This window comes from Drosophila kikkawai, chromosome 3R (genome assembly GCF_030179895.1).
Source record: "Drosophila kikkawai strain 14028-0561.14 chromosome 3R, DkikHiC1v2, whole genome shotgun sequence".
Taxonomy (NCBI): domain Eukaryota; kingdom Metazoa; phylum Arthropoda; class Insecta; order Diptera; family Drosophilidae; genus Drosophila; species Drosophila kikkawai.
In genome coordinates, this window is record NC_091731.1 from 4,794,545 (window position 1) to 4,807,930 (window position 13,386).

A 13,386-nucleotide genomic window follows, 5' to 3' on the forward strand; every position below is an offset into this window, starting at 1 on the left:
GTCTGGCGGCGACCTGGAGATGCCTATAAACCAAAATATACCATTAAAACCGTAAAGCACGGTGGAGGAGGAGTTATGGTTTGGGGTTGTATGGGCTCTGCAGGCGTCGGGAACATGGAGTTTATCGACGGCATTATGGATCACAAAATGTACATCGAGATCCTTAAAAGAAACTTAAAGCAAAGCGCAGATAAGCTTGGAATTGGGTCATCTTTCTACTTCTACCAAGACAATGACCCAAAACACACGGCCTTTAATACTCGTCTGTGGCTGCTGTACAATGTTCCGCACCTGCTTAAACCACCTCCGCAGAGTCCCGACCTAAACCCCATAGAGCACGTATGGGATCAACTCGAAAAAAACATAAGAGGACGCGAGATTCACAACAAAACGGATCTGAAGGCAGCGCTACAGGAGGAGTGGAACAAAATGGACCCATCTTATCTGGAAGCACTAGTTTCATCCATGCCAAGACGACTTAATGAAGTCATTAAAATGAAGGGATACCCCACAAAATATTAAATTTAATTTAAAACTGTTAAATTAACTTTTTAGTTAACTTTAAAGAAGGTATATCATCACTTTTGTGGAAGCAAATGTATAAAGTTTTTAAGTTTTTTCTAATTTTTAAGTAAACTATGAAGAAAAGTTGTTAAATTAATTTTTAATATGATTAATATTATTAAAATAAACAACATGGCATCCTTACTTTTTTTTAATTTTTTTATAGAGGAGTTATAGATAGCTAAAGTATAATTCGTGTGCTGTATCATGAATTAAGTGGCACACTGTAACTCTATCTCCCACTCACAAAAAACTCTCAACACGGACTTTGAAGCCGTTGGAATCTCAATTCAAACAAAAACAAATATAGATCTCATATCAGCATACATCTCTCCTTCAAAACAATTTAATCTAAAAAATCTTGAAAATGTTTTAGCCCCATCTACCCCATATGCTATCGTCCTTGGCGACTTCAACAGCTGGCATCCATATTGGGGCTCCCCTAGAGCCAATACCAGAGGCAACACAATAGCTAAATTCATTGACAGAACAGTCTATACCGTACTAAATGACAAATTTACACACTACTCAACACACAACACACTAACTCATATTGACCTCTCTCTTGCCACAGCCAACATATCCCCAGAGATCTCTTGGAAAATCCTAGACGATCTACACGGAAGCGACCACTTCCCTATCCTAATCTCAATATTCCCAAACTCTTCCCCCCCAACATTCATATCCAAACCGTCATTCAAACTAAAAAATGCAAACTGAGACCTCGTTAGAGAGCACATTACAAAACTATCCCCACTCAGACGTTCCAGTAACAACACAAACAAAGAAGCAGCTTATATTAAAAAAACACTGATCCAAAGTGCTCACCTATCCATACCACAAAACACGACATTCTCTCTCCCGCGTACAGTTCCCTAGTGGAACCAAAACCTAACCCTCTTAAAAAAATTAAAAAACCTCAAATGGAGAAACCTTCGAAACAATATCAATACAGAAAACATGATTGAATATAAAAGAGCTAATGCCATATTCAGGAGTTCAATAAGGGATGCTAAAAAAGCCTCTATTATAAACTTCACTTCCGAAATCCAGCCTAACTCTGATCCTGCAAAAATGTGGGCAAACATTAAACGACTTTGCGGTATCTATCCAACTAAACATATACACAGCATCCACAACCCCATAACACTAACAACAACAATAGACCCAGCTGAGATAGCTAACACACTCGGAGACCTATGGTCAAAACAGGCAAAAGACTCCAACTTCTCCCCAGAATTCCGCACTAACAAAATGCTTATTACTCCCCACAATACATATGCCCCAACCCCAACAGCCATAGAAATAGAAAAAAACATAAATCTAATAGAACTAAACTCTGCCATTAATTCACTTAAGGGACACACACCAGGACTAGACCGTATTTCTTACTCCATGATTAAAAACACTCCCATCTCATTTAAATTTAGAATTTTACAACACTTCAACGACATTCTTGATTCCCACATCCCCCAATCCTATAAACTCAGCTTTGTGTTACCAATCCTTAAGCCCAATAAACCCAAAACCAACCCCAACTCCTACCGTCCCATTTCCCTTAACCCATGCTTAGCCAAAGTCCTAGACAAAGTCGTAGCAAATAGATTGTGGTGGTTTGTCCTGTCAAATAAACTAATTCATAATAATCAATTTGGTTTTAAGCGTGGCAGATCAGTTCTAGACAGTCTACTTTATTTGGACCACCTTGCAACAAGATCATTGTCTCTAAAAAAACACATCTCTATTATCTCTCTCGACTTTGCAAAAGCTATTGATAAAATAGGCATTCATTCTCTCATTCACCAACTAGAAAAATGGAAACTTGGTCCCCGAATTATAAAATACGTATGGAATTTCATGACGAACAGAAAAATAATAGTTAAAAACGGCACATCTCTCTCCATAAACTTCCCACTAGATAATGGTATCCCTCAAGGATCCCCTATATCCGTTATCCTCTTCCTTATCGCCTACAACTCCCTAACTAACATTATCTCCATCCCAAATAATCTTTCTTTTACAGCCTATGCTGACGACTTTCATCTAATACTGCAACATAACCGTAACAACAATCCCCAAGTCAACCTTTCAACTCTTTTCCATCAAATCGGAGAATGGTGTTCTTACTCAGGTTCTTCACTTTCAATTGATAAATGTCAACTACTCCACATATGCCGGAAAAGAAGTTGCAGTGCAAACATCATCACTGGTTCCATCAACATCCCAACCACTGATCATACAAAAATCCTAGGACTCACGATAAACAAACGATACAGTTGGAATCATCACATTACTAACCTGAAAACATCCCTCTCCCGTCCCCTAAATATCATAAAACACCTCTCCTCAAGAAAATACAACTGCAACACAACCTCCCTCATACAAATTGTAAACTCTATCCTCATCTCAAAAATTGATTACTGCCTACCTATATACGGGAAAGCTCCCACCACCATCTTAAACTGCCTTAAATCGACCCAAAACTCTCCTATAAGAGCAGCCCTCGGGGCCTTTAGAACAACTCCAATTTATAACCTGCTAATTGAAGCTAAAATTAATACACTAGAAAACAGATGTAAACTTTTAACAAGCAAGCTCGGAACAAAACTTATTCTCTCTCATAACTCCCCAATAGGCAAACTATCCAAATCCATAGCCAAAACAAAAAGAAACTACAGATACCCTAGCACATTAGACAGAACCATCGACTCCTGCAAATCATTTTCCCTTCCATTCTCTCCCGCCAAATTCTACACGTCAAAAAAATACAATCCGGGAATAATTCTTAAAGCCACAAACACCTCCCTTTCCCTATACAACAAAAACACAACTTCACCTATAACATACCACCAGCTCTTCCACTCTATTAAAAACTCCCTACACGATCACAAATTCATTTACACAGACGGCTCAAAAACAAATGACACTGTAAGCTACAGTGTAACCAACAATACTGACATAATCAAATATGGCCTCCTTCCCCAGTACTCCTCTGTAATCTCTAGTGAGTTAATTGCAATCCATGAAGCTATAAAAATTTGCTCTGGTTCACCCGGCAAATATGCTATATGCTCGGACTCCCTTTCCTCAATCAAATCCATTTCAAACATAAACAATTACTCTTACTACCCTAATACAATAAGATCACTTATTACCAAACTCTTTCCCAAAATCAGACTAATTTGGATCCCTAGCCACATAGGTATACAAGGCAATGAGAGAGCAGACACAGCAGCTAAAGAAACACACAAATACCCTCTAATATTTACAGACAACTTCAACACCAAAGACATCACACAACTCCTTAAAAAACACTATACCGATAAACTGAACAGTCTTCAAGCACAAACTACCCAATGGTACAAACAGATCTTACTAAACACCCCAGCAAACTTCTCTTTCAAAACCACAAACCTCAACCGACAACAACAAATTATAATAAATAGACTACGACTAGGACACACACAACTCACAAACGCCCATTATATGAATAGATCCCTAACAAGTATCTGTCCCTTTTGCAACACCTCAGCGATAGACATCCAACACATTTTAATAGACTGCACTGCACTTTCACATGTTAGAACAATTTGCTTTTCCAATGATAACCCAATCCATCTCCTTGCGATTCTAACAGCAGCAAACTCAAATAAAATTATATACTTTCTACACAAAATGAATCTCATACATAAAATTTAATTATAACATATTCCACACACATATCTTTGTTAATACACTGTAGAGCGGAAGGCCTCGGTAGCCATTGCTCATTAACCTTTGTTAACTTTTTAGTTTATAACTATTAGTTAGCATTAAATAAATAAAATAAATAAATAACCATTTAACATAGTAACAGATTGTAATGCTGTAGTTCCAATTCCGTTTGATACATTACATGTGGACCATTTCGGACCACTACCCTCGGTTATTTCAAAGAAGAAACATTTATTAGTTATTATTGACGGATTCACTAAATTTGTTAAATTGTTTCCTGTAAACACAACGAGTACAAAAGAAGTTAATATTTGCTTTTCAAAATATTTTCAGTATTATAGTCGACCACGTAGAATTATAAGTGATAGGGGTACATGTTTCACGTCATTGGAGTTTGCGAAATTTTTATTAGAGAACAATATTGAACATGTGAAAGTAGCCACTGCATCACCTCAAGCGAACGGTCAGGTAGAACGAGTTAATAGAACAGTAAAAGCAATGTTAGCTAAGATAACAGAACCAATTAAACATGAAGTCTGGAGTAAGCTACTTATAAAAGCCGAATATGCCATTAATAATTCCGTGCATTCAACTACGAAAGAATTGCCTTCAGTATTATTATTCGGAGTTCAACAGAGAGGTTGTAATGTTGATGCATTAACAGAATATTTAGATGATAGAATCGATATAGCACAGTGTGGTTTAGAAAATGTCCGTAAGAACACTTTAGATAAAATAGAACAGTGTCAGAGAAGAAGTGAGAAATATTATCAGAAAAATCATAAAGATCACGTAGAATTTACAGAGGGAGATTTTGTTGTAATGAGAAACATTGACACCACAATCGGCACAAATAAGAAATTTGTACCGAAATACAAAGGTCCATATGTCATTAAGAAAATTTTACCAAACGATAGATACGTGTTAACCGACATAGAAAACTGCCAAAATGGGCAGATTGGCGTAATCAGTGCGAAAATAACTCCTTACTAGTAAATTAATATATTTATTGATTAATATTGCTATCATATATATTTGTAATTTTTTTTTATTTTAATTACCTTGTACATTAATCTATACAAATTTTACTATTTATTAAGCTAAACAATAATATTAAGTAGCCAAATTTCTAAACATTTCAGTATTGTACATAAAGAAATTCACGATCGAGGACGATCTAATAGTCAGGATGGCCGAGCTGTTAGCATTTAGTATTTAGCATTTGTTAGCATTTAGTATTTCTACCATTAGCATTTATGTTTCAGTTCCGTTGTTCCAATTAATAGAATGTTAATATAAGAAGATTAGGAATATAAGAGAAAGAAGATACGGTCACTCTACGATTGTTCGAGAACGCACATTGGCGAAATACAAGAAGAATTATTAATAAAATCGTGGAAATATCAGCAATCAATTGAGAATCGACGTTTATAATCGCGATATTTTTTGGGCAAAAAAAGGCGATAATGATATTTTTTTGAGATGATATTTCCGATATTTTTATATTTGGTCACTCTTAAGCCAAACATGAAAAAAGAGACGCGTGTGATTATGAGTGCGGCAAAAGAATTTTATTCTGAATTCAATGGAATTACAGCGAAATGCACATTGTGCTTAAAGATAATTAAAAGTAGTGGGAATTCTTCCAACTTACTTTCCCACCTGAAAAACAAGCACCAAGATACTTTTTTAAAATGCTCAAAATGCAATGTGCTGGGATGTACATACATATGTACATAAATTTCTGTGTGTGTGCGTTCTTTTCCGCGAAATTTAACGGTGTATGTCGTTTTACACATGTATGTATGCAAGTTTGTGCGTGTTTTCCAGAATTTTTAAAATCAAAAAATTTTTTAAATCAAAAAATGCGCAGGCATATTTTCTTTTTTTTTTCGCGCGGGGTCCCGCTTCCACCTCCCGCCCAGCCGGCCGAGGGGCGCAGCCGTGTGACGTACGACACGAATCGCGAACTACATAGACGCGTTAGAAGGACAGACGAAATGAACGAGGAAACATAAGGAGATAATATAAATATAATAAACTATAAATATATAAATAAATAAAAACGCATGCAAAATAATGAACTAATAATAAAAATATATAACCATAACCATAACCATAATTTAATAAATAAACAAAATATAAAAAATAAAAACGCATGCAAAATTAGTGCTACTCTACGAGATAACTACTACAAGTCATGCAAAAATAAATAAATAGGTAAAATAAAAAGTAAAAACGCATGCAAAATTAGACTACGGTGCTACACTACGAGCTAACTCTACAAGTATTAAGGTTTTTAATATAGAAGGGTTATCGCTACGAATTATAATATCAGAGAGGCGGTTGTAATCCGTACATAAAACCCTAAAGGGTTCATGTACTTCAAACTCCCGCCTACAAGAACTTGCAAGAACTAGCAAACCAAAAAGTAACAGAAGTTCGTAAAATTCTTAAAAGAGACAACGGCGCACTAAAGGAAACAGGCCTCTTAATTATTACATTGAACACACACAATCTTCCTGAGTACATAATGATCGGCTACCAGCGGACTTCCGTCAGAGTTTATATCCCACTGCCCATGAGATGTAACAATTGTTTCAAATACGGCCATCTCCACAAATTCTGTAAAAATAGTAAAATTTGTTACAACTGCGGAGAAGAACACCATATCGACCCGACCTCTAACATCAAATGCAATAGACCGCAAAAATGCATTAACTGCAACATTGAACAACTAGCAAACCCTCACAACTCCACCAGCAAGAAATGTCCCGTATTTCTCAAACAACAAGAACTCCAAGCCATTAAAACTACGAACAGATGTGACAACAAAACGGCAAATACAATCCTCAACGCTCGATTCTCCAAGGAAACTTCACAATTATACTCATCCATCGCCAAGAATTCAAATTCCCAACAATCCATTTCTACAAGACCTCAACAACCCAAAGAACCCAGACTCTCAATCCATGAACAATCTATTCTTGAAAAACTCAACAATTCAACAGGACCTCAACAACTCAAAGGACCCGGAAAAACGCACCAAGAGCTTTCAAATCTTCAAAAATCGAACAATACAACAGGACCTCATCTACTCAAAGGACCCGGACCCGGTAACTCCAATCATGATCAATCCACTTCCAGACCAGCACCCACATCATATGCGGACCTTTATCCTAGCACCAGGAAAACCTTAACCGACAACAATTCTCCACAAACAACCAAGAACTCCCCAACTAAAACCACCAAAAAACTATCACTAGACATATCAAAACGAATAACTTCTTCCATAAAAAAAGACGCAAAAAAACTCAAAACACTCTTAAACCCTGACACTTCAAGCGATTCAGAGGAGATGGACATTTCGTAATCTACATCCAACTCATTTATCTTTAATTTAATATGTTAAAAATTATCCAATGGAATATCAAAGGTTATAGAAACAACTACCCAGAATTACAAATCCTCATTAATCAATACCACCCACAAATCATAGCACTTCAAGAAACCCACCTTAACAATTTAACTTCATTACCAATCCCCATTAACTTTTCCCTATACTGCAGCAATACCACCAATAGTTTCGGAGGAACAGCCCTCCTAGTACATACAGTGTGCCACTTAATTCATGATACAGCAGACGATTTATACTTTAGTTATCGATAACACCTCTATAAAAATATTTAAAAAAAAAGTAAGGATGCCATGTTGTTTATTTTAACAATATTAATCATATTAAACATTAATTTAAAAACTTTTTTTCATAGTTTACTTAAAAATGAGAAAAAACTTATAAACTTTATACATTTGCTTCCACAAAAGTGATGATACACTTAAGAATAATCGCTATCGTATCTGTTCTGTTTTGAATATTGTAACGGGGCTTTTTTCGAATGTTTTGTGCGCCTTCCTTTGCATTGGTGCAATTCTTGGAATTCCCAACTTGGGTAGGAGCCACGAAAATGTCGCGTAAAGAGCTTACGGTTGAAGAAAGGAAGATAATTTTAAATTTACACGTCAAGGAAAGGAAATCGTATGCTGAAATAGCGAAAATTGTGTCTAGAAGTCGGTCCACAATACAACATGTGATAGGGCGTTTTAAAAACGAGGGTCGGATTGAAAATACTCGAAGAAGTGGCCGTCCACCAAAATTAAATGATAGGGACAAACGCACTATAAAACACATTGTGGACAAGGAACCTTTCCAAAGTGCCGTAAAAATTAGTGAAGTTGGAAAGACAACTCTCGATAAGGATGTCCACCCAGAAACAATCCGTAGGACAATAAAAGAATTCGGATTTGGCTCATATACACCACGCAAGAAGCCACACGTGTCGAAGAAAAATCGCCTTCAGAGACTGGAATTCGCGAAAACCTACAAAAATCATCCTGTTGAGTTCTGGAGAAATGTTATATTCACTGACGAGTCGAAATATAACATATTTGGATCAGATGGCCGTTTTAAGGTCTGGCGGCGACCTGGAGATGCCTATAAACCAAAATATACCATTAAAACCGTAAAGCACGGTGGAGGAGGAGTTATGGTTTGGGGTTGTGTGGGCTCTGCAGGCGTCGGGAACATGGAGTTTATCGACGGCATTATGGATCACAAAATGTACATCGAGATCCTTAAAAGAAACTTAAAGCAAAGCGCAGATAAGCTTGGAATTGGGTCATCTTTCTACTTCTACCAAGACAATGACCCAAAACACACGGCCTTTAATACTCGTCTGTGGCTGCTGTACAATGTTCCGCACCTGCTTAAACCACCTCCGCAGAGTCCCGACCTAAACCCCATAGAGCACGTATGGGATCAACTCGAAAAAAACATAAGAGGACGCGAGATTCACAACAAAACGGATCTGAAGGCAGCGCTACAGGAGGAGTGGAACGAAATGGACCCATCTTATCTGGAAGCACTAGTTTCATCCATGCCAAGACGACTTAATGAAGTCATTAAAATGAAGGGATACCCCACAAAATATTAAATTTAATTTAAAACTGTTAAATTAACTTTTTAGTTAACTTTAAAGAAGGTATATCATCACTTTTGTGGAAGCAAATGTATAAAGTTTTTAAGTTTTTTCTAATTTTTAAGTAAACTATGAAGAAAAGTTGTTAAATTAATTTTTAATATGATTAATATTATTAAAATAAACAACATGGCATCCTTACTTTTTTTTAAATTTTTTTATAGAGGAGTTATAGATAGCTAAAGTATAATTCGTGTGCTGTATCATGAATTAAGTGGCACACTGTAACTCTATCTCCCACTCACAAAAAACTCTCAACACGGACTTTGAAGCCGTTGGAATCTCAATTCAAACAAAAACAAATATAGATCTCATATCAGCATACATCTCTCCTTCAAAACAATTTAATCTAAAAAATCTTGAAAATGTTTTAGCCCCATCTACCCCATATGCTATCGTCCTTGGCGACTTCAACAGCTGGCATCCATATTGGGGCTCCCCTAGAGCCAATACCAGAGGCAACACAATAGCTAAATTCATTGACAGAACAGTCTATACCGTACTAAATGACAAATTTACACACTACTCAACACACAACACACTAACTCATATTGACCTCTCTCTTGCCACAGCCAACATATCCCCAGAGATATCTTGGAAAATCCTAGACGATCTACACGGAAGCGACCACTTCCCTATCCTAATCTCAATATTCCCAAACCCTTCCCCCCCAACATTCATATCCAAACCGTCATTCAAACTAAAAAATGCAAACTGGGACCTCGTTAGAGAGCACATTACAAAACTATCCCCACTCAGACGTTCCAGTAACAACACAAACAAAGAAGCAGCTTATATTAAAAAAACACTGATCCAAAGTGCTCACCTATCCATACCACAAAACACGACATTCTCTCTCCCGCGTACAGTTCCCTAGTGGAACCAAAACCTAACCCTCTTAAAAAAATTAAAAAACCTCAAATGGAGAAACCTTCGAAACAATATCAATACAGAAAACATGATTGAATATAAAAGAGCTAATGCCATATTCAGGAGTTCAATAAGGGATGCTAAAAAAGCCTCTATTATAATCTTCACTTCCGAAATCCAGCCTAACTCTGATCCTGCAAAAATGTGGGCAAACATTTAACGACTTTGCGGTATCTATCCAACTAAACATATACACAGCATCCACAACCCCATAACACTAACAACAACAATAGACCCAGCTGAGATAGCTAACACACTCGGAGACCTATGGTCAAAACAGGCAAAAGACTCCAACTTCTCCCCAGAACTCCGCACTAACAAAATGCTTATTACTCCCCACAATACATATGCCCCAACCCCAACAGCCATAGAAATAGAAAAAAACATAAATCTAATAGAACTAAACTCTGCCATTAATTCACTTAAGGGACACACACGAGGACTAGACCGTATTTCTTACTCCATGATTAAAAACACTCCCATCTCATTTAAATTTAGAATTTTACAACACTTCAACGACATTCTTGATTCCCACATCCCCCAATCCTATAAACTCAGCCTTGTGTTACCAATCCTTAAACCCAATAAACCCAAAACCAACCCCAACTCCTACCGTCCCATTTCCCTTAACCCATGCTTAGCCAAAGTCCTAGACAAAGTCGTAGCAAATAGATTGTGGTGGTTTGTCCTTTCAAATAAACTAATTCATAATAATCAATTTGGTTTTAAGCGTGGCAGATCAGTTCTAGACAGTCTACTTTATTTGGACCACCTTGCAACAAGATCATTGTCTCTAAAAAAACACATCTCTATTATCTCTCTCGACTTTGCAAAAGCTATTGATAAAATAGGCATTCATTCTCTCATTCACCAACTAGAAAAATGGAAACTTGGTCCCCGAATTATAAAATACGTATGGAATTTCATGACGAACAGAAAAATAATAGTTAAAAACGGCACATCTCTCTCCATAAACTTCCCACTAGATAATGGTATCCCTCAAGGATCCCCTATATCCGTTATCCTCTTCCTTATCGCCAACAACTCCCTAACTAACATTATCTTCATCTCAAATAATCTTTCTTTTACAGCCTATGCTGACGACTTTCATCTAATACTGCAACATAACCGTAACAACAATCCCCAAGTCAACCTTTCAACTCTTTTCCATCAAATAGAATGGTGTTCTTACTCAGGTTCTTCACTTTCAATTGATAAATGTCAACTACTCCACATATGCCGGAAAAGAAGTTGCAGTGCAAACATCATCACTGGTTCCATCAACATCCCAACCACTGATCATACAAAAATCCTAGGACTCACGATAAACAAACGATACAGTTGGAATCATCACATTACTAACCTGAAAACATCCCTCTCCCGTCCCCTAAATATCATAAAACACCTCTCCTCAAGAAAATACAACTGCAACACAACCTCCCTCATACAAATTGTAAACTCTATCCTCATCTCAAAAATTGATTACTGCCTACCTATATACGGGAAAGCTCCCACCACCATCTTAAACTGCCTTAAATCGACCCAAAACTCTGCTATAAGAGCAGCCCTCGGGGCCTTTAGAACAACTCCAATTTATAACCTGCTAATTGAAGCTAAAATTAATACACTAGAAAACAGATGTAAACTTTTAACAAGAAAGCTCGGAACAAAACTTATTCTCTCTCATAACTCCCCAATAGGCAAACTATCCAAATCCATAGCCAAAACAAAAAGAAACTACAGATACCCTAGCACATTAGACAGAACCATCGACACCTGCAAATCATTTTCCCTTCCATTCTCTCCCGCCAAATTCTACACGTCAAAAAAATACAATCCGGGAATAATTCTTAAAGCCACAAACACCTCCCTTTCCCTATACAACAAAAACACAACTTCACCTATAACATACCACCAGCTCTTCCACTCTATTAAAAACTCCCTACACGATCACAAATTCATTTACACAGACGGCTCAAAAACAAATGACACTGTAAGCTACAGTGTAACCAACAATACTGACATAATCAAATATGGCCTCCTTCCCCAGTACTCCTCTGTAATCTCTAGTGAGTTAATTGCAATCCATGAAGCTATAAAAATTTGCTCTGGTTCACCCGGCAAATATGCTATATGCTCGGACTCCCTTTCCTCAATCAAATCCATTTCAAACATAAACAATTACTCTTACTACCCTAATACAATAAGATCACTTATTACCAAACTCTTTCCCAAAATCAGACTAATTTGGATCCCTAGCCACATAGGTATACAAGGCAATGAGAGAGCAGACACAGCAGCTAAAGAAACACACAAATACCCTCTAATATTTACAGACAACTTCAACACCAAAGACATCACACAACTCCTTAAAAAACACTATACCGATAAACTGAACAGTCTTCAAGCACAAACTACCCAATGGTACAAACAGATCTTACTAAACACCCCAGCAAACTTCTCTTTCAAAACCACAAACCTCAACCGACAACAACAAATTATAATAAATAGACTACGACTAGGACACACACAACTCACAAACGCCCATTATATGAATAGATCCCTAACAAGTATCTGTCCCTTTTGCAACACCTCAGCGATAGACATCCAACACATTTTAATAGACTGCACTGCACTTTCACATGTTAGAACAATTTGCTTTTCCAATGATAACCCAATCCATCTCCTTGCGAATCCAACAGCAGCAAACTCAAATAAAATTATATACTTTCTACACAAAATGAATCTCATACATAAAATTTAATTATAACATATTCCACACACATATCTTTGTTAATACACTGTAGAGCGGAAGGCCTCGGTAGCCATTGCTCATTAACCTTTGTTAACTTTTTAGTTTATAACTATTAGTTAGCATTAAATAAATAAAATAAATAAATAACCATTTAACATAGTAACAGATTGTAATGCTGTAGTTTTATGTTTAGGAAAGGGACGCCTAATTATAATTATACTCTTAAGCATCGTAGTGGGAAATATATGACCCATGTTGATACATGGAGTAGATACCCTTCAGCCCTTAATCAAGATTTTGAGTATGAACCAGTAGTAGCAATACAAGAGTGTGACAACCAAGATAAAATAGTTTCAGTGATTGATAGTGATGACATAAACCTTCAGC